General features: G+C 41.9%; 2 long non-coding RNA genes across 2 annotated transcripts in view; both read left to right on the top strand.

Annotated features, from left to right (window-relative positions):
• The window catches only part of LOC309605651, a 923,254-nt gene that overhangs the window by 694,945 nt on the left and 204,783 nt on the right, over nucleotides 1-23,526 (top strand). The gene's annotated exons all lie outside the window — the stretch shown is intronic.
• The window catches only part of LOC309605632, a 50,189-nt gene continuing 39,032 nt past the window's right edge, over nucleotides 12,370-23,526 (top strand). Inside the window, exon 1 of the long non-coding RNA XR_014231458.1 lies at nucleotides 12,370-21,151. This is a non-coding gene — a long non-coding RNA (uncharacterized lncRNA). The remainder of the gene's footprint in view (nucleotides 21,152-23,526) is intronic.

Raw genomic sequence — 23,526 nt, 5'->3', positions numbered from 1 at the left:
TCTGATTCTTTATCCTATCATATTTCTCTTGCATCTGTAACAGCTTCATCCTCCAAGCACTTGCTACTAATGAATTATGCAACATACCTAAAAACAAACAACTAAGATATACAGTGACTTCTTTAAATGGTTTAATAAATACAGTATTAACCAAATGTTGATAAATAAAAGACTCATTTGGGGTCTTATCTCAAGAAAGGAAGAATCATCTGGAGGGAGTAGTGGTGATTAAAAGGTTGGGGCAAATGACCACCCATAATTCAGAAGCTTCTCAGGGACTCATAAGGGTCTACTGTTCCCCTCCAAGGGGGTTTTGTGAATATACCTGCTGATTTTACCTCACTCAGATCTTTTATATCTTCTCCAGTCCCATTGTGACTGCTTTTTCTCAGGCCATTATCAAGTCTCTCTGGAAGAATGGAATAGCCAGTCTCTCTCCATCCAGGTGCAGCTGCCTGTAATCCACAGAGCTCCAGGATCACTTCTAAATCCAAGTGCATCACTCTTCTATTTAAAATCCTTTAAGATCTGATGCCATCTGATACCCCTGCCACCACCCTCCTTCCATCTAACTTCTGTCTCACTGCACACACCTGGCTTGTTTCTGTCTCTGCTGTGCTCATGTCATTTGCTGTGGGTGAAAAGCCCCTCCCTCCCCTTCTCCATTTGGAAAAATTCTTTTTCTCCGTACCTCAGTTCAAATGTCACTTCCCCTGGGGACTCTCCATGACCTCTGCAGGTGGCCAAATCTCCCTTCTTGGTACCCCACAGCACCTGGTAGACTTCTGTATTAGAACTCAATACACCATAGCATGTGGCTGTTTGTTCTCTATTTGACTTTGAGTTCTCAGAGGGCAAAGATGGTATTTTGTTCATCTAAATTCCCATCCCTGCTTCTCATTCTTCTAACTTTACTTTTGACTACTACAGAACAAAGGATTTATTTGGGAAATTGAGATTAAGTGGCAAAATAGGGATTTAATTTATAGACCATCAGTCCTGGTAGGTACTGTATTTGATGCTTTAGGTTCACATTTCATTTAATTTGCTCCAAGCCCACGAGGTGGGTAACTTAGCACCATTTTACCAAAGAGGCCAGAGGTGGGGGGTGGAGTGAGGGATGTTACAGAGTACGCTGGTGGAAAACCTTGTTCAAGAACGTTGGAGTCCTGAATTTCCTGCCTTGGTATTCCGCCTGGGTTCTATTCCTCTCTCTTGCTCCTAGATTCTCCCTTCTTCTGTCTAGATTCTCTTTTCCGTCTAAACTTACCATTAACTACCCTTCTCTCTTTCTCTTTTTTTCCCTCTCCTCTCTTTCTTTCCCAGTCTTTCTCTCCACTAATTTTTTTTTTTCCTTTTGCCTCCATTCCACCTCTTGCTCCAATTCCTATTTCCTCTTCTCCTTCCTTTCCCTTCAGTTCTCTATTGTACTTTTTCCAGCCCAGTAGCATTTCCCTAGGAAAACAGACTTAATCTCCTATCAGCCCTTTCTTGCTCTGTGCCCAGTCTTCACCCACTCCCAGTTCTTTGGTTGTGGATGAGCCTCTGGTCACTGTGCTCCACAACCTGACTCCCATTTTCAATACACACATGGCCCTCCTGACGTCTGGCTAGGTGGGCAGCTGTCCAAGCTCCACATCAAAGAATTACCCTCAGCAAAGAGAAGAGCTCAAAGACCAGATCATCTCCCTTTACCCAGCCAGTATCCCAGTCCACTTAGATTAAGAGACCTATGCTATGACTTTCCCTTGGGAGCTAAAGTCTCATCAGAGTGGAGAATGACACTTAACACACAGAGTGAATGCCGATCACTACCTAAGCCCCAGAGTAAAATATGATGCAAAGGGTTCCACAAGCCAGGTAATCATCAACTTCTGAGGATGGAAAAGTGATAGCTGCTTTTGGAACTCACTTGCTTGTAAAAACTTTTCTGTGAGAAAAGCTTGAAGTCCTATATGTTTAAAACACACTTGTTGGGCTTCCCTGGTGGTGCAGTGGTTGAGAGTCTGCCTGCCAATGCAGGGGACACGGGTTCGAGCCCTGGTCTGGGAAGATCCCACATGCTGCGGAGCAGCTGGGCCCGCATTAAGTAGTTGTGAGCCACAACTGCTGAGCCTGCGCGTCTGGAGCCTGTGCTCCGCAACAAGAGAGGCCGCGATAGTGAGAGGCCCGCGCACCGCGATGAAGAGTGGCCCCTGCTTGCCACAACTAGAGAAAGCCCTCACCAGAAACGAAGACCCAACACAGCCATAAATAATAAATTTATTTAAAAAACAAAAACAAAAACACACACTTGTTACGTGGTCTTTACGTGGTCTTTGAAATAAACACTAGAGAACCATTAAATGACACTTTTGGGGGGATGTGTTGATTATTTGATTGCAAACAATTTTGTTCATTTAACTACTGATTAACATAAAAAGATGAAAAATTCTTGGAATGTATTTTGCATAGATTTGAACTTAAAGAATTTAATCAAAAGTAAATATAAGTTTGGGAAATTAAGCAATTTAATATTAGAGAGCTAAACACTAGACTAGTATGATTGATACTTGTGGGTATTTTTTTTTTTTTTCTTGTGGGGTAAGTCCTTGGTGATTAAAACCCTGCAAGATCATTAAGGACATAGCATGGAGGAACTCAGTGCCCGGTGTCCAAAGGAAAGAGCAGAAGTAAAAGACTTGGTCCTGAAGAGTCTGGCTGGGAGATGTTTGCAGATAGAATTTGGGGATGGGGAAAGCAGAGCATCCCCCAGAGAAGTACGGAAGTGAGAGAAAACTCAGTCATGAGAAGGTATGCAAAGGGAAATTTGGGAACTCTAGGAAAGGTAGACTCCGTAGCTCTGCTCCTTGGGACCGTGAACTCCTCAAGGGCCAGCCTGTGTCTAATTCATCTTTGCTACCCCAAAACCTAACACAGTGCCTGGGCATAGTAGACTTTCAATGAATGTTCACTGAGTAAATATTAGCTAATATTTCTTGAATGCTTACTATATGTCAGGCTGGCCTAAGTGCTTTCTATACATTAATTTGTTTAATTTTCACAACATCCCTAAGACAAAGATACTTTCATTATTGCCATTTTAAAAGGAGGAAACAGGCACAAAGAGCTTAAGTAATTTTTTCAAGGCTACATGGGTAGTAAGTGGCCCAGCCAGGATTTGAAGCTATAGAGTCTGGTTTTAGTGCTCACATTTTTGGTGATTTGTGGAGACTTGTCACCAAAATGTAGGGAGTTCATGAACCATTAACCCTCTTGGTTCTTTGCCAGAGAAAGGAGAAATAGAATTCCATGATAATCTTGGGGGGTGGAATAGGGTCTTCCAGAGGCTATACTTTGTTTTCTGCCAGAAAAACAGCCAATTTAATCTCATTTAATCTTCTTAATAACCCTATGTGATAGGCAGTATTATTTTCATTTAGAAAATTGAGACTCAGCAAGATAAAGAACATGTTCAAAGTCACAAAGCTAGTAAATAGCAGAGTCAGTGTTCTTTTCATTATGCCAAGGTTCTATGTCAGGTAAAAACTATAGTTCCTGGATTATCTTTGATCAGAAAATGAGGCTGGACCCCCCACCCTCCCTCTATGATACCTTCACCATCTGAAACTTGCTCAAGACAGCCCAGTGTGGTAGAAAGTGCAACAAAAGATAAAGGGACATTGCTTTACTGAAGAAAATGAGTTTGTTTAAAATAAATGCCCTAGACACTGAGCCAAATGGTTAGAGAGACATGAAAGTGATTCTAAAAAAGGAGAATTGAGTTGCTGCCTTCTGGGCTGAGCCATCGTCCTGTCTGAGAGGTCCAGAGACCAGGATCCCAGCCTGTGTTATAATCACAGAAGAGTTCAGCTTCCCCAAAAGAAGCTCCCAAGACGAATCCTGGATGCCATTCTCTTTAAGCAGAGTTTCTCTCTGCTTTTACACCTGGGTCTGAGGAAGCCCTTTGCAAGTCTGATTGGTTGAGCCCAGTCACATGACCAAATCCTAGGTCAGAACCTGGACTCAGCCAGTCTCACAATCCTTGACTTTGAACCTGGAGTGAAGAATGCAGAGAAGCAGGCGTCATGATGGAGAATTTGCTGAGCATGATTCTTTGGCAGTTTTCTGAGCTCCTCAATATGTGTTCAGTAAGATACTCCCAAAGACGGATGAGGTGGTCAGGCTCATTCTGCAGCCCCATTCTGCTGCCATGTCCAGGTTTTGCCCAGATTCTTGTCAGGAGCCACACAGCCTTTAAAGCCCAAGTTGAGAAACGGGGCTGGCAATTAAATAGGGAAACAAAAGCATCAGCTGAAAGCTGCCTTGGTATTATGGTACCGTGATTCTCAACACCTGAGTTGACTTCATCTGTATGCTCCTTTTGGAGCCACTAGCCTTCACTCTTGGAACTCATCCCTGGGCCTATATTCATCCAGGATGCTCAGTTTCTGTCCCAGTTTTAGGAAATTGCCCATATTGGTATCTGAGTCTCCAGCCCTCCACTCACTGTACCGAATGGACCTTCAGGGGAATCTGAGCCTCCCGTGCATATCCACTTGCAGCTCGCAGACAGCTCTCTTGAGATGGACTAAGCTTAACCACAGGGGAAGAAGGACCATAAACCTTCAAAAGCCAGGAGGAGACTTGGGTAGAAGCTTGCTTTACCTCTTAGTAGTTGTTTGTCTCAATCTCTCCAAATTTCAGTATCTGTAAAATGGGAATAGAAACGGGACCTATCATAGGGTTGTACTGACGCTTGAATGAGATAGTGTATTAAAAATCTGTTCAATAAATGATCTCTCACTTTCACTTGAATTTGTATCATCCATCTCTTTTCTGTCCATTGTGACAATAAAGAAACATCTTACTAGTGCTCCTTGAATCCCATAACTAATATACTTCATGTATACTAATATATTAGACCACATAATACACAATATACTTAGTTATTTTATACCTATTATTTCATTGGCTCTTAAGACGATTCTTTTGAAGAAAGCAGCGAAGGATTCATGTCTGTTCTACTGAGGTCTGCATCTTTCAGCCTTTAAAATGCAAACAGTCTGCTCGTGGGAGTGACCCGTTATTTGCTTAGAGATGTTCCCCATTCAGCCATTTCCCAAGTTACTCATACTTTGTTGGCTTAAAGGTTTAGCCCACTTTTTGGACTGATGCCTTTGGATTTAGTGAACAAGCTTTGAAATATCTACTTGATTCTACTTCTTGGGTAATCCTGTGGATTATTAAATCTCCTTATCAGACCATCAGAATTTCCCTGTTAGAGGCTACCCCGCTGCTCACTGGTTCCACTCACAGCAGTCACGGGTAAGAGGCACTTGCCCCTTGGCAGCCCAGTTTCCAGCCTGACTTGGTGTTTCACCACTGGTGACCTCATTATACAGAAAACTCTTTCAGTTTAGACAGCTTTCCTAAGAGTTAATGCTGCTTCCTTATATTTCCTTATAGTTCGTATACTTTTTGTGTCTTCTAATTCTCTATGGTTAGATCTTACGTATTGCTATGGTGTACACACATAATCATTCCTTTCCTTCTCAGAAAGTAAACACATGGGCTCTGATGGCCTGCAGGCTCTTAGCACTCTCGGTAAAATTGGAAGCCCGTCCAAAATATAGGGTCTCTCTTCATTCTCCGGTCTAGATCTCTAGTGGACAGTAGCTGGTATTAACAATGGTCCTAGGCTAGTCTGGGTTCTGGTCTAAGCTTTGTCTCTAACTCCATGGAACTTGGGCACATTATTTCACCTCTGTAGATTTCAGTGTTTTCATCTGTAGCACTAGAATAATTATATCTGCCTTGATTAATTCCCAGGGTAGTTGTGAAGATCCAAAGATATGTGAATATATTTTAAAAAATTATAAAGTAGCATATAAATGTGTGATGTTCATATTATTAAATTTAATGCTAATCAAAGTAATTGGCTAAGAACTAAAATGTACAGAGAAATGAACCATTTTAATTATTGGTCAGATGTTAACATTACCAGTTAATCGCTGAAATTCTGACTTTATGAAAATATTTTGGGAAGACTGGCTGATACTGAGCCAGTATTTATATTTTAGCAGAAATAACTAAGTAGATATTCAAGAAATATGAAATCAGGATTTCCTCTTCAGTGCTCTTTCCTCATCAGACAGGTAAATACAGAAAGATGAATTATTACCCAGTTAAGAAATAACATGAAAGATTTTTTTTTTAATAGCTAAGGTTAGGAAGGAGCTTGTCAATTCCTAATATGTGCCTGTGGTGGGTTGGCTGCATGAAATATGTTGCATCATTTAGTTTTGACAACTCTACTGTTCAGTAGTCACTATCGCCCCCATTTTACAGATAAGGAAATTGAGACTTGGAAACAAGTGACTTGCTTCTAGTCGCAATGTTAGTAGATGATAGAACTAGGATTCACACTCATGTCTATACTTCCAAAAATCTCTGGACTTTTCACCACCCCTTAGCTTCCCCCACCAGGTACTGAAGAGTCCAGTATGCCACATAAAAAAGGATCTGGAGTGGTAGTAATTTCTGGGAAGGATAAGAAATTAGTGAGGACATCTGAGAAATCAGACAGACAGCTGCACAGACAGACAGGCAGACAGACAGACACACACATACACACACATACACTCTTTTCCTTTCCCTAGTCACAGTTGTTAGTTCCACTTACATTCCAATCCAATTGAAAGGAAGAAACTTTTGTCTGTATTTTTTACTCAGGCACTCCAAGCATCTAGAACAGCATCCAATATATAACAGATCACAATAAATATTTGCTAGATGGATGAATGAAATTCATTAGTTTACTTGGTAAATAGATGGACATGTGAATAGATTGGAAAAATAGGTATCAGTTTCTGGTACTATGTTTGCTTGTTTCTGCGTAAGGTATTTGAAATGGTTAATGCCTGGTGCAGATGTTCCAATTCAACAATGTACTGGTCCTTTTCACAGCTCTGTAATCCTTCTCCTGAAATTGTTATTGCAAGTTGGAGATAAACATAGCACAGTTCAGTTCAAAATTGGGCTCCTCAGTCCCTTTGGTTCATTTCCTCCCAAATTCATGAATTCAGGAAGAGCTTGTCAACTCTCTGAACGAGACGACTGTGGCAGAACAAATTTATGAATCCAATCAGAAATGAACAGAAGTGATTCCACTGGTTTTGATGGATGTGCCTCAACAAATCCCTGCCTCCCCCGGAAGCTGGGCGGTTGGAGGAAGTTTGAAGAGAGGACATGAGAAATCTATTTGTGACGCACTATGCATCCCGAGTGAACGGGCCTGGAGGTAAGGAAGGCAGCAGGCTGCATCCATCAGCATCGCCAACATCTGTCCTACCTTCCAGCCACTCCACTGAGGCCCACTGACCACAGTCTGTCACTACATCGAGTGCTCAGATGTTCTGCTTGAGCAGAATGTTCACAGCACTAGTGTCAGGGTGAGCCCAAACATTATAGGGAAAAATGGAACTAGGGCGGAGGAAGGGTATAGGGCAGGGCTAGCAAACTCCCCCAGTCATGGCCACCAGGTTGCTAAAGGAATCAGTGTTTCAGAGGACTGGATTCTGTGCTGGAAAGACCTATTCCCACCCCCAACCCCCTTCATATCAGAAGTTGTGTTGACATGTGCCTGAGTTCATTCTACCCCAACTCAAGCATGCAGATATTCCCATGCCTAACTGGTGCTGTTCAGCCACAACCAGCTTCTTGGAAATCATAATCTCAGCCAATGTATTGGATACTTCCTGTGTACCAGGTTCTGTGCTAGGCACTTCAAGACATGATGTCTTTGGATCCTTATGATTAGATAGAAATCAGAGTCACCTCTATTTCACAAATGAAGAAGCTGATGCTTAAAGAAGTTAAATAATTTATCTAGACTACACAGCTGGTAAGAGGGAGAGCAGAGATTCTGTCTTCCCTAGAGCCTGAACCCCAACTCACTGAGAATTGCCATTCTCTGAACTTGAACAACTGTGGGAATACCCCGTTCTCACCCCCAATCCTTCAGGTTTGGCCTTTTAGCTTCTCCCAATTCCCAGTCTCCCTTTTTTCAACATGGGCATTCAAATGCTTTGCACTTTGTCTACACCTATGATTTACCTCAACAACCATAGGTTCTCTGAGGCTTCCGGCCATGTTGTTCAATAGCTACAATTTTTCATGCAGCTCCCAGTATTTCTACATGATAGAAAAGCAAAGGGGAAGCAGAGAACTCTTTGACATTGGTGAATCAGCACTCACGGGAGTTACGGTGTCATTAGGAATGAGGTGATGGGGTCTCTGAGAAATATGTAGCTCAGAGGGTTCTAAGAACAGTTGTAGAGTTCAAATCCTGATTTGACTGCTGTGTGACCTGGGAAAATTACTTAACTTCTTTGGTACTCTAACACCATGTCTGCAAAATGAGGAAAATTGTTCTTACAAGACAGGACACCAGGTGCCTGTAAGGATGAAGTATGTGGGGTCTATGGCCCATTGCCTGATGCTTAGAAGATTAACCAACATTGATTTCCTTGAACCCATGTTATGAAAGGGATGGTTTCTCGAGAGTTCCTCACTGAGGAGTAGTCCCAATGAATAAAACATCGGGTCTTCTGTGCTAGGCTGATCCTCCTGCCCCAGAATCCAACCCCCAAAAGTACTCTCCTGCCTTCCTCCTGAGCTCAGATGTGCCAATAGCATGGAGCTTACTGATCTTTGGCTCAGGGGACACTCTAAAGGGGAGAATGGAGCCTCCTTTCTGTGAACACTCAAGAGGCCCTCAGAGGGCAGGCACTTCCTAGATATCCCCTTGGTGCTGCAGCTCCTAAGATAGGACCTCACGGACGTCTTCCAGCTCTTACCCAGACCTACTTTTGCAATCTGCACAGACTGATGTCTCCTGGCTTCTTGGCGCAGAACAGAGAAACTGAAGAAGTTTCCCTGCCATGGGAGCTCTCAGCCAGATCCAAAGAGAAGAAGGAAAGGCAGGAGAAGGGAACTACTACTGACTGCATTCTGTTTTGTGCCAGGTTCTTCCCTCCTCACTGCCTGCATTATCTCCAAAATCCCTAACAACAAGGCTTATGGAGTGGGTATTGTCTCCCCCTTTTTACCAAGGTAGAAACTCAGAGACCTTAAGTGATGTGGCCAAGGTCACACAAGTTTGAATCTAGATCTGTCAGAAGATAAGCCTTCTCCTTTAGCATGCTCCCTGACGTGGGAAGGGATGATAGGGAAGTGAAGGGACAGAGAGGAAAGGGACACTGGATTCTGATTCCAGGGCAGAGAACATGCGGCAGTGAGATCTGTGGTTCTGAATGTCAGACTTGGGTCTCAGACATCCCCTTGCATGTACCTCTGAGTCTTTGTTTCCTTAGGCCAAGATTTCAGGAAGACAATTGTCAGGTGAAGCTTGGACACCTGGTCTCCTCTGCTTGGAACCAGGGAAGGTCATCTCATAATTAACTTTGTGACACAACTCACTGGAATGAGAAGGGTATTCTTCAGTTGTTTTGTGGTGCAGAACAAATGCCTCATTAATCAGAAATACATCAACCTGAGTCCAAGCACTAATAATGTGAGGGAGAATAATGAGTTGGCATCACTTGGGACACAACTGCAGCCACAGAGCCATTCTTCAAAGGAGCCCATCATGCTTGGACTTGCAAAATATTCACAGGAGGGGTGAAGGGCAAGAGATGGGGGAGAGAGATGCAGAGAGAGGAAGAGGGGCTCTAGTAGCTCTCCTTCAGAGAAATTGGGGAGCAAGTGAAAGCACAAGCGTTTTGAGGACCATGATCCTGGGGCTAAGAAGTAGAGTCAAGGACCAGACTATTTTGGGGTTTGGGACAACATCCCAGAAGCAAAAAATCTACCCCATGGGGCCACACTGCCATGGGCTCTTGGTTCCAGCATAGCCTCTCTGAGCCCATCCAGACAAGAACACAGAGATAGAGATGGGACCTCTAGGTCATGTGCTGGTTTCAAATCCATAAGCTATTACTTCATTTGTTCCTTTGCTCATTCATTCATTCACTGATCTTATCACCCATTCAATCAATAATTAGTCATTGTGGAGAGTCTTGACTTTGAACTGGAAAGACATCTGATGAATGTGGCCACCCTGGTTATCTCATACCAATCAAAAGCTCTGACTGACTGCTGGGTCATCGTAGACTTCCCATATGTTGAATCACAGGAGAATATCATCCCAATATCCCAATTAATGAACCCAGTTTTAGCTATCTTTGATTTATAAAACTGAAAATAAATTACTACATAATTGGTGCACTTTATTTGCAAACAAAAAATTTGAAACATAAGATATAGTGGGGCTGGTGAGAATAAGAGGTCCTTGGTGATAAAAAAAGTAAAAATCATCTGAATTAGCCCTAATCCCTCATTTTAAACATAAAGAGACCATTGCCTTCTGAGAAGGAGGCTTTGCCCAAAATCAGCACAAAATCGGAGACAAAGAAGGAATTGAAACCCAGAGAGTCTTGACTCCTGGTTCCATACCCTTTCCATCACATCATGTCATGAAACCTTCTGATGCGAGGAAGATAGGTGATCTTCCCAGTCACGATAGGACTGGCCTAAGCCCTTAGGAGACAGGCCAACTTTCCCAAACAGAGTACATCCAGCCACTTGTTGGGGTGTCCATACGCTTGCTGGCTGTGCAGGAAGCTGTTCTGAGCTTCCATGCTCCTGGGTCTCCTCAGCCTTCCTCAGCCTCATCCCAGGCCAGAAGCTGGCCCACCTCAGAATAAAGCCACCCTTCCCTCTAACTCAGAACTCAGTCTCCAGCCATATGGGGGTCCCCTTGAAAGAACACGGGGCTCAGGAAAGAGCTTGGAGACTCTGACAGAAAATGTTGAAAGGCTGAGAAGATTTCACAGGAATCCAAAGTGAAGTAGATTAGAGTCAGCAGAAGAGAACCTTCAACTGAACAAAGATATCATCTGAGGAAGGAATTCTTCTTTTTCTCAGTAGAAAGCATCTTTTATTTAGGTATATACAGTGATAAATACACCTGTTGGTTTTAATATATCGAGTGAAGGCTATTAGGAGTTAAAAATATTTTTATTTTTAAAATGCAAAAAAATGTTTATTTATATTTTAATCCTAAGGTCTAATGTGCAGCAGTCAGACTTCAGCCCCCAAATATCACACATGGGAGAAGAAGTTGGGGAGGGGGCTTTGTTGTTGAAGTGATGGGTAGGTGCAAACAAATAGTCTTTAAACTATCTTCAAATAGTCAAAATGTCTTCACCCAGGAAGGGATTCCTCTTTCAGTGACCTGGAGGGGAATGGAATGAATGCTGACTTCATACTTTGCTCCATATTAGGACCAAGTCTTATTTTACTTTGCGAGACAAGGCTTACTGTACGAATGGTCCTAGAATGGGACCAAATCTAGTCAGTACTTTTCAGTCCTTACTCTGCAGTCCTTGACTCTTGAGCAGTCTTTCCTTTTTAAACTCTTTTCTTCCTACTGCCTCAGTGGTACTTAAATAACTGCATATGTGTGTCTGTGTGTGTGTGTGTGTGTGTTCCTGATGCTTTCCAGCCCTCCACCCTTCGCCCTTTCTCTTTGTTCAAGGCCCTAGGACTATTCCATATTCTCTTTCCTCATCTCCAGTTAAAACCTTTTACTGTATCACCATCTCCTTTAACATATAGACTCCTTAAAAATGGCTTTTTCCCCATGGTCTGTTCCCTGCCTATTTGGTCTCATCTTTCCCCATAGTCTCCTTGAATTATGTCTAGTATTTGGAATGCACTTCTTTATTTCTTGCATCTAAGATTTTTCACATATAAGACAGGTTTATAGATGAGGAAATCAGGGCTCTAAGAGATGAGATAATTTACCTAAGGTCACATGATTGTTAGGAGGAAGCCAGAACACTGCTTTGGGTAGCCTGGTTTCTTTCCTTGGAGCCTTGTGGGATCATGTAGCATGCAGGGTAGACAGATTTCGATAACCAGGCTCTCATCCAATATGGTGATGCTTTCTCCAGTAGTACCCATGATTCTTTGCCCTGCCAGCAGGTGAACTGAAATCCACTCTGCTCTAGACGCAACACTGGGGAAGAGGGGAGGCTCACTGGTGCCACCTAGTGGTTAGTATGCTCTATTTTACTGTGCCCTCCAGTGCAGGGGCAAAGGGTTTCCCTGTGCTGCACTCAAGTGCAAGAATAACTACACATCTGTGACCACCTAGATGTGGGGGGGGGGGGAGGGAGGTCCAAGAGGGAGAGGTTATATGTATACATACAGCTGATTCACTTCATTGTACAGCAGAAACTAACACAACATTGTAAAGCAATTATACTCCAATAAAAGGAAGGAAGGAAGGAGAAAGAAAGAAAGGAAGGAAGGAAGGAAGGAAAGAAAGAAAGAAAAGAAAGAGTATGAGATTAAAAAAAAGAATAACTACCCATCTCACCCTCATCTTCTTTCCTCCTCCTCCTTTTTACTTGCTGTCTCTTCTCCATCTTCTTCCACTTCTGTTGTCATCTTTCTACTCTTTCTTCTTTCTCTTTATCATCCTTCCTCTTTTTTTCCTTCTTTGCCTTCTTTTTAAACATTCCCTTTTTCTTTTCCCTGCAATCCTCAGCAGGACAGCACTTTTGATCCTGACTCTCGTTGGTCTTTGGCCTCTCACTTGTTATAACAGGAGATCAACAGCTCTCTCTTTTCTCCTCTGCCTCGCATTCCCAGTCTTCTGCAAAGGTCTCATCCTACAGCACTGCGCTGTGTGAGGCTTGAGGATCTAAGTCAGGACACATGTGTTTGCGTCAGGGATTGCTTTAATTAGAGTCTATGAGACTTCAGGCAAGTCATTTCATTACTGAGTGCCTTTGCTGCCTTACTTATTGTTAGGGATAACCAAGACTACTTTGCTAGACTGAGGTGAGGATTAAATGAGACAAGACGTGATGATGGCATCTTGTCAGCTACAAGTTCTCAAAACCACGGGGCCTGGAACACCTGCTAATTCCTGTGGGGTTACCATCCTCCACGTGCCCCATCACCCAGCCTATATTCTAGGCACCACTGATCCCTCACTGCCATCCTGCCCCGTCATAGCATTCTGACCATTGCATTCGTGCCTTCACCCACATCCAACTTGCGCATTTGTCATCTGCCAGAGACAAGCTCCTATGTCAGCTTTGCCAGAGGCCTTCCTTGCTGCAGCTCCTTAAACATCAGCATTCCCTCCAGCACCGTGTTCTTCACTCTATGCCTGTGGTAAAGGCTTTTCTACTCAGTTAGGTATAAGCAATAGACGAAGGAGAAATTATTTGCCTTTTAAATTCTCTGTGGCACTAACCTAGCTCTGAGTACAGAGGTGACTCTCAGTGAGTACTTGATTTATTGATTTCCTAAAGCTCTCCAGAGTGCTGCTTAATTCTAGTGCTGGGGAGTAGAAGCCTGAAGGCTCATGAACTATGTCAACACCCCTCAATTTTTTTCTGCAGAAATCAGTGCATGAAAGCATTAAAGGATCAGACAGAAATGGCTTTGAGCCCCAACTCCACTACTCCCTGGCTGTGTGGTCTCAGGCATAATACTTAACTTCTCTGATCCTTATATTGCTTTTTTTCCTGTAAAATGGGACTATTACTAGTATCTACCTCATAGGTTTGTTGTGAGGATTAAATAAGATAATGGTTATTAGGTTCTTCCAAAAATTAGCAATAGATTCATTTTAGCTCCACCGTCTCTACTTTTTCCCAAATGATTCATCTGTCATGATTCCCTTCCTCATAGTAGAGACTGGTCTGTCAGATGAATGGGAGAAGTGAGGAATCTGTAAATACTGATGGCTCAGGAAGTCAAAGACACATTCAGAAGGGCAATGACCTTACAGTCTAGTCATTTAGAGGCAGCCTTGCTGCTTTTTAATGCTAGGGACATTTTAACATGCCTTCTCCTCCCCATTTTCCCTTCCCAAGGCGTGGGTACAACAATCATTGCACACCTGTTCCTATCTCATCCTTGAGCCCAGCCCACATCAAAATGACCTTAGTAGAATCGCCACTTTTGTGCTAAAAAATGTCTCAAGATGCAATTCCACCATTGGGGCAAGATGGGTTCCCCTACAGCACCAAGCAATTCTTAGACACCAGCTGGGTATCCTATAATTCAACTCAATTCTGACACTATCTATGCAGAGATAGCATCAGATTCCACAGGTTAACAGCTCAGTCCCACAAAACGGTCCCCACTTCAAATGCCGATCACAAGTCCAGATTGTTACCTGAACTTCTGAATGACTGGCTATAAATCACAGGTTCCCATAATCCCCTTTTGGGTTTGATTAATTTGCTAGAGCAGCTCACAGACTCAGGAAACCTGTTTACTCACTAGAATAACAGATTATTACAAAGGACGTTAAAGGGTACAAATCAACAGCCAGATAAAGTGATTCATAGGGTGAGGTTCCAAACAAAGGAGTTTCTGTCCTCGTGGAGCTTGGGGCTCAGCCTGGTGGCAGGAGAACTTTTTCTAGTTCCCAACCTGGAAGCTCTCCATGTGCCCTCCTTTTGGGTTTTTATGGAGGCTCCGTTACACAGGCATTGTTGATTAAATCATTGGCCATCAGTGACTGATTCAACCTCCAGCTCCTCTCCATTTCCCAGAAATCAGGAGGCAAGACTGAGTTCCACCCTCTATTCATGGTTGGTTCCCCTGATAGCCAACTCTCCCCATCCTTAGGTGTTTTCCAAAAGTCACCTCATTAACAGAAGCCCAGTAGTGATTGTGGAAAAGGGCTTGTTAGGAATAACAAGACACTCATTTCACCTTTATGGCTCAGAAGGGTTTTCAGGAACTGAGGGCAAGAGACCAAATATCATAACAAAAGATTGCTCTTATCACTCAGGGAATTCCAAGGGTTTTGGGGAGTTGTGAGCCAGGAGCTGTGGACAAAGACCAAATATGTATTTCTTACAAGTCACAATATCACCCCTGCCAGGGAAGGCAGTGCTCAGACCAAAAGGAGGCTGCTGGTGAGGGCTAAATACTGTTGAGATAGGGACCAAGCGGTTCTAGTAAGGGGCCCAGGCACAGAAGTGCAAACTAAAATACCAGAGGTGTCAAAGCAGAAGTAGCTGCCACCTAGGAAGGCAAGTTAAGAAATGTCACCATCCCTCAAAGCAAGTAAAATGGCTGATACCCCAGTGGGAAGGAAGGTATGGCCCCCAGAAATTCCTGTTAACTTCTTTGGCCCCTAAATTGCAATTTTGGCAAGGTTTTTAAATTCATTTTCTCCGTGAGAAGGAAGAAAAAAATTCTTTTTTAAATTGAGGTATAGTTGATTTACAATATTGTGTTTTAGGTGTATAGCAAAGTGATTCAGTTATATATATATATATATTTTCTAGATTATTTTCCATGATAGATTATTATAAAATATTGAATATAGTTCCCTGTGCTATATAGTAAATACTTGTTGCTTATCTATTTTATGTATAATCACTTGTACCTGTTAATCCCATACTCCTAATTTATCCCCCCCCCCTTTCCCCATTGGTAACCATAAGTTTGTTTTCTATGTCTGTGAGTCTATTTCCGTTTTGTATATAAATTCATTTGTATTACTTTTCAGATTCCACACATAAGTGATATCATATAATATTTGTCATTCTCTGTTTGACTTACTTCACTTGGTATGATATTCTCTAGGTCCATCCATGTGGCTGCAAATGGCAATATATCATTCTTTATTATGGCTGAGTAATATTCCATTGTATATATGTACCACATCTTTTTTTTTTAACATCTTTATTGGAGTATAATTGCTTTACAATGGTGTGTTAGTTTCTTCTTTATAACAAAGTGAATCAGCTATACGTATACATATCTCTTCCCTCTTGCGTCTCCCTCCCTCCCACCCTCCCTATCCCTCCCCTCTACGTGGTCACAAAGCACCGAGCTAATCTCCCTGTGCTTTGCGGCTGCTTCCCACTAGCTATCAGTTTTATATTTGGTAGTGTATATATGTACATGCCACTCTCTCACTTTGTCCCAGCTTACCCTTCCCCCTCCCTGTGTTCTCAAGTTGATTCTCTAGTAGGTCTGCGTCTTTATTCCCGTCCTGACCCTAGGTTCTTCATGACGTTTTTTTTTTTTTTTAGATTCCATATATATGTGTTAGCATATGGTATTTCATTTTCCTCTTTCTGACTTACTTCACTCTGTATGACAGACTCTAGGTCCATCCGCCTCACTACAAATAACTCAATTTCGTTTCTTTTTATGGCTGAGTAATATTCCATTGTATATATGTGCCACATCTTCTTTATCCATTCATCTGTCGATGGACACTTAGGGTGCTTCCATGTCCTGGCTATTGTAAATAGAGCTGCAATGAACATTCTGGTACATGACTTTTTGAATTATGGTTTTCTCAGGGTATGTGCCCAGTAGTGGGATTGCTGGGTCATATGGTATTTCTATTTTTAGTTTTCTAAGGAACCTCCATACTGTTCTCCATAGTGGCTGTATCAATTTACATGCCCACCAACAGTGCAAGAGGGTTCCCTTTTCTCCACACCCTCTCCAGTATTTATTGTTTGTAGATTTTTTGATGAAGGCCATTCTGACTGGTGTGAGGTGATATCTCATTGTAGTTTTGATTTGCATTTCTCTAATGATTAATGATGAGCATTCTTTCATGTGTTTGTTGGCAATCTGTATATCTTCTTTGGAGAAATGTCTATTTAGGTCTTCTGTCCATTTTTGGATTGGGTTGTTTGTTTTTCTGATATTGAGCTGCATGAGCTACTTATAAATTTTGGAGATTAATCCTTTGTCAGTTGCTTCATTTGCAAATATTTTCTCCCATTCTGAGGGTTGTCTTTTCATCTTGTTTATGGTTTCCTTTGCTGTGCAAAAGCTTTTAAGTTTCATTAGGTCCCATTTGTTTATTTTTGTTTTTATTTCCATTTCTCTGGGAGGTGGGTCAAAAAGAATCTTGCTGTGATTTATGTCATAGAGTGTTCTGCCTATGTTTTCTTCTAAGAGTTTTATAGTGTATGGCCTTACATTAATCCATTTTGAGTTTATTTTTGTGTATGGTGTTAGGGAGTGTTCTAATTTTATTCTTTTACATGTAGCTGTCCAGTTTTGCCAGCACCACTTATTGAAGAGGCTGTCTTTTCTCCATTATATATTCTTGCCTGCTTTAACAAAAATAAGGTGACCATATGTGCGTGGGTTTATCTCTGGGCTTTCTATCCTGTTCCATTGATCCATATTTCTGTTTATGTGCCAGTAGAATACTGTCTTGATTACTGTAGCTTTGTAGTATAGTCTGAAGTCAGGGAGCCTGATTCCTCCAGCTCCGTTTTGCTTTCTCAAGATTCCTTTGGCTATTCAGGGTCTTTTCTGTTTCCATACAAATTGTGAAATTTTTTGTTCTAGTTCTGTGAAAAATGCCAGTGGTCGTTTGATAGGGATTGCACTGAATCTGTAGTTTGCTTTGGGTAGTATAGTCATTTTCACAATGTAGGTTCTTCCAATCCAAGAACATGGTATGTCTCTCCATCTGTTTGTATCATCTTTAATTTCTTTCATCAGTGTCTTAATAGCTTTCTGCATACAGGTCTTTTGTCTCCTTAAGTAGGTTTATTCCTAGGTATTTTATTCTTTTTGTTGCAGTGGTAAATGGGAGTGTTTCCTTAATTTCACTATCAGATTTTTCATCATTTGTGTATAGAAATGCAAGAGACTTCTGGGCATTGATTTTGTATCCTGCTACTTTACCAAATTCATTGATTAGCTCTAGTAGTTTTCTGGTAGCATCTTTAGGATTCTCTATGTATAGTATCATGTCATCTGCAAACAGTGACAGCTTTACTTCTTTTCTGATTTGGATTCCTTTTATTTCTCTTTCTTCTCTGATTGCTGTGGCTAAAACTTCCAAAACAATGTTGAATAATAGTGGTGAGAGTGGGCAACCTCGTCTTGTTCCTGATCTTAGTGGAAATGGTTTCAGTTTTTCACCATTGAGGATGATGTTTGCTGTGGGTTTGTCATATATGGCCTTTATTATGTTGAGGTAAGTTCCCTCTATGCCTACTTTCTGGAGGGTTTTTATCATAAATGGGTGTTGAATTTTGTCAAAAGCTTTTTCTGCATCTATTGAGATGATCATATGGTTTTTATCCTTCAATTTGTTAATATGGTGTATCACATTGATTGATTTGCATATATTGAAGAATCATTGCATTCCTGGGATAAACCCCACTTGATCATGGTATATGATCCTTTTAATGTGCTGTTGGATTCTGTTTGCTAGTATTTTGTTAAGGATTTTTGCATCTGTGTTCATCAGTGATATTGGTCTGTAGTTTCCTTTCTTTGTGGCATCTTTGTCTCATTTTGGTATCAGGGTGATGGTGGCCTTGTAGAATGAATTTGGGGGTGTTCCTCCCTCTGCTATATTTTGGAAGAGTTTGAGAAGGATAGGTGTTAGCTCTTCTCTAAATGTTTGATAGAATTCTCCTGTGAAGCCATCTGGTCCTGAGGTTTTGTTTGTTTGAAGGTTTTTAATCACAGTCTCAATTTCACTGCTTGTGATTGGTCTGTTTGTATTTTCTATTTCTTCCTGGTTCAGTCTTGGAAGGTTGTGCTTTTCTAAGAATTTGTCCATTTCTTCCAGGTTGTCCATTTTTATTGGCAAAGAGTTGCTTGTAGTAATCTCTCATGATCCTTTGTATTTCTGCAGTGTCAATTGTTACTTCTCCTTCTTCATTTCTAATTCTATTGATTTGAGTCTTCTCCCTTTTTATCTTGATGAGTCTGGCTAATGGTTTATCAACTTTGTTTATCTTCTCAAAGAGCCAGCTTTTAGTTTTATTGATCTTTGCTGTTGTTTCCTTCATTTCTTTTTCATTTATTTCTGATCTGATCTTTATGATTTCTTTCCTTCTGCTAACTTAGGGGTTTTTTTGTTCTTCTTTCTCTAATTGCTTTAGGTGTAAGGTTAGGTTGTTTATTTGAGATGTTTCTTATTTCTTAAGGTAGGATTGTACTGCTATAAATTTCCCTCTTAGAACTGCTTTTGTTGCATCCCATAGGTTTTGGGTCGTCGTGTTTTCATTGTCATTTGCTTCTAGGTATTTTTGGATTTCCTCTTTGATTTCTTCAGTGATCTCTTGGTTATTAAGTAGTGTATTGTTTAGCCTCCATATGTTTGTATTTTTTACAGATCTTTTCCTGTAATTGATATTTAGTCTCATAGTGTTGTGGTCAGAAAAGATACATGATATGATTTCAATTTTCTTAAATTTACCAAGGCTTGATTTGTGACCCAAGATATGATCTCTCCTGGAGAATGTTGCATGAGCACTTGAGAAGAAAGTGTATTCTGTTGTTTTTGAATGGAATGTCCTATAAATATCAATTAAGTCCATCTTGTTTAATGTATTTTTTAAAGCTTGCATTTCCTTATTTGTTTTCATTTTGGATAATAGGTTCATTGGTGAAAGTGGGGTGTTAAAGTCCCCTACTATGATTGTGTTACTGTCGATTTCCCCTTTTATGGCTGTTAGCATTTGCCTTACATATTGAGGTGCTCCTATGTTGGAAGCATAAATATTTACAATTGTTACATCTTCTTTTTGGATTGATCCCTTGATCATTATGTAGTGTCCTTCTTTGTCTCTTGTAATAGTCTTTGTTTTAAAGTCTATTTTGTCTGATATGGGAATTGCTACTTCAGCTTTCTTTTGATTTCCTTTTGCATGGAATATCTTTTTCCATCCCTTCACTTTCAGTCTGTATGTGTCCCTAGGTCTGAAGTGGGTCTCTTGTAGACAGCATATATACGGGTCTTGGTTTTGTATCTATTCAGCCAATCTGTGTCTTTTGGTTGGAGCATTTAATCCATTTACATCTAAGTTAGTTATCAATATATATGTTCCTATTACCATTTTCTTAATTGTTTGGGGTTTGTTTTTGTAGGGTTTTTCCTTCTCTTGTGTTTCCTGCCTAGAGAAGTTCCTTTAGCATTTGTTGTAAAGCTGGTTTGGTGGTGCTGAATTCCTTAGCTTTTGCTTGCCTGTAAAAGTTTTATTTTCTCCATCAAATCTGAATGAGATCCTTTTGGGTACAGTAATCTTGGTTGCAGGTTTTTCCCTTTCATCACTTTAAATATGTCCTGCCACTCCCTCTGGCTTGCAGAGTTTCTGCTGAGAGATCAGCTGTTAACCTTATGGGGATTCCCTTGTATGTTATTTGTTGTTTTTCCCTTAGTGCTTTTAATATTTTTTCTTTGTATTTAATTTTTGATAGTTGATTAATATGTGTCTTGGTGTGTTTCTCCTTGGAGTTATCCTGTGTGGGACTCTTTGTGCTTCCTGGACTTGATTAACTATTTCCTTTCCCATATTAGGGAAGTTTTCAACTATAATCTCTTCAAATATTTTCTCAGTCCCTTTCTTTTTCTCTTCTTCTTCTGGGAACCCTATAATTTGAACGTTGGTGCATTTAATGTTGTCCCAGAGGTCTCTGAGACTATCCCCAATTCTTTTCATTCTTTTTTCTTTATTCTGCTCTGCAATAGTTATTTCCACTATTTTATCTTCCAGGTCACTTCTCCGTTCTTCAGCCTCAGTTATTCTGCTATTGGTTCCTTCTAGAGAATTTTTAATTTCATTTATTGTGTTGTTCATCACTGTTTGTTTGCTCTTTAGTTCTTCTAGGTCCTTGTTAAACGTTTCTTGTATTTTCTCTATTCTATTTCCAAGATTTTGGATCATCTTTACTATCATTATTCTGAATTCTTTTTCAGGTAGACTGCCTATTTCCTCTTCATTTGTTAGGTCTGGTGGGTTTTTACCTTGCTCCTTCATCTTCTGTGTGTTTCTCTGTCTTCTCATTTTGCTTAACTTACTGTGTCTGGGGTCTCCTTTGCTCAGGCTGCAGGTTCGTAGTCCCCATTGTTTTTGGTGTCTGCCCCCAGTGGCTAAGGTTGGTTCAGTGGGTTGTGTAGACTTCCTGGTGTAGGGGACTAGTGCCTGTTTTCTGGTGGATGAGGCTGGATCTTGTCTTTCTGTTGGGCAGGTCCCCGCCTGGTGGTGTGTTTTGGGGTGTCTGTGACCTTATTATGATTTTAGGCAGCCTCTCTGCTAATGGGTGGGGTTGTGTTCCTGTCTTGGTAGTTGTTTGGCATAGGGTGTCCAGCACTGTAGCTTGCTGGTCGTTGAGTGGAGCTGGTCTTGGCGTTGAGATGGAGATCTCTGGGAGATGTCTGCCGTTTGATATTTTGTGGAGCTGGGAGGTCTTTGGTGGACCAATGTCCTGAACTTGGCTCTCCCACCTCAGAGGCACAGGCCTGATGCCCAGCTGGAGCACCAAGACCCTGTCATCCACATGGCTCAGAATTAAAGGGAGGAAGAAAGAAAGAGAGAGAGAGAGAGGGAGGGAGGGAGGGAGAGAGGGAGAGAGAAAGAGAGAGAGAGAGAAAGAAAAAATAAAATAAAATTAAATTAAAAAGTTATTAACATAAAAAATAATTATTAAGAATTTTAAAAATTTTTTAAATAATTTAAAGAAAAGAAAGAAAGGAATTAGAGAGCAACCAAACCAAAAAACAAATCCACCAATGATAACAAGCGCTTGAAACTACACTAAAAAGAAAACAAAAAGAACGGACAGACAGAACCCTAGGACAAATGGTAAAAGCAAAGGTATACAGACAAAATCACACACAGAAGCATACACATACACACTCACAAAAAGGGAAAAAGGAAAAAATATATATATATCGTTGCTCCCAAAGTCCACCGCCTCAATTTGGGATGATTCGTTGTCTATTCAGGTATTCCACAGATGCAGGGTACATCAAGTTGATTGTGGAGATTTAATCCACTGCTCCTGAGGCTGCTGGGAGAAATTTTCCTTTTTGTTCACACAGCTCCTGGAGTTCAGCTTTGGATTGGCCCCGTCTCTGCATGTAGGTCGCCTGAGGGTGTCTGTTCTTTGCCCAGACAGGACCGGGTTAAAGGAACAGCTGATTCGGGAGCTCTGGCTCACCTAGGCCGGGGGAAGGGAGGAGTATGGAGTGCGGGGTGAGCCTGCGGTGGCAGAGGCCGGCTGATGTTACAACAGCCTGAGGCGCGCCGTGCGTTCTCCCGGGGAAGTTGTTCCTGGATCACGGGACCCTGGCAGTGACGGGCTGCACAGGCTCCCAGGAGGGGAGGTGTGGATAGTGACCTGTGCTTGTACACAGGCTTCTTGGTGGCAGCAGCAGCAGCCTTGATGTCCCATGCCCGTCTGGGTTCCGCGCTGATAGCCGCGGCTCGCGCCCATCTCTGGAGCTCCTTTAAGCGGCGCTCTTAATCCCCTCTCCTCGTGCACCACGAAACAAAGTGGCAAGAAAAAGTCTCTTGCCTCTTCAGCAGCTCCAGACCTTTTCCCGGACTCCCTCCCGGCTAGCTGTGGTGCACTAACCCTCTTCAGGCTGTGTTCACGCAGCCAACCCCAGTCCTCTCCCTGGGATCTGACCTCCGAAGCCCAAGCCTCAGCTCCCAGCCCCCACCTGCCCCGGCGGGTGAGCAGACAAGCCTCTCGGGCTGGTGAGTGCTGGCTGGCACCAATCCTCTGTGCGGGAATCTCTCCGCTTTGCCCTCCGCACCCCTGTGGCTGCGCTCTCCTCCGTGGCTCCGAAGCTCCCCTCCTCCGCCACCCGAAGTCTCCGCCCGCGAAGGGGCTTCCTAGTGTGTGAAACCTTTCCTCCTGCACAGCTCCCTCCCACTGGTGCGGGTCCCGTCCCTATTCTTTTGTCTCTGTTTTTTCTTTTTTCTTCTGCCCTGCCTAGGTACGCAGGGAGTTTCTTGCCTTTTGGGAGGTCTGAGTTCTTCTGCCAGCGTTCAGTAAGTGTTCTGTAGGAGTTGTTACACGTGTAGATGTATTTCTGATGTATTTGTGGAGAGGAAGGTGATCTCCACGTCTTACTCTTCCACCATCTTGAAGCTCCTCCTGTACCACATCTTCTTAAGCCAATTGTCTGTTGATGGGCTCTTGGGTTGTTTCCATGTCTTGGCAATTGTAAATAGTGCTGCTATGAACAGTGGGGTGCATGTATCTTTTCAAAGTAGTGTTTTCTTCTTTTTCGGATATGTACCCAGGAGTGGGATTGCTGGATCATATGGTAACTCTATTTTTAGTTTTTTTAAGGAAACTCAATACTGTTTTTGTTTTTCATAGTGGCTGCACAAATTTACACTCCCACCAACAATGTAGGAAGGTTCCCTTTTCTCCACACCCTCTCCAGCATATATTATTTGTAAACTTTTTGATGATGGCCATTCTGACCCATATGAGGTGATATCTCATTGTGGTTTTGATCTGCATTTCTCTAATAATTAGTGATGTTGAACATCTTTTCATGTGCCTGTTGGACACCTGTATGTCATCTTTGAAGGGATGTCTATTTAGGTTTTCTGCCCATTTATTGTTTGGGTTGTTTGTTTTTTTGATATTGAGTTGTATGAGCTGTTTATGTATTTTGAATATTAACCCCTTTTCGGT

Source organism: Balaenoptera borealis, assembly GCF_965194805.1.
Source record: "Balaenoptera borealis genome assembly, chromosome: 11".
NCBI lineage: Eukaryota > Metazoa > Chordata > Mammalia > Artiodactyla > Balaenopteridae > Balaenoptera > Balaenoptera borealis.
Note: the sequence above shows the minus strand (reverse complement) of the source record. Positions and strands in the feature narration are given on the sequence as shown.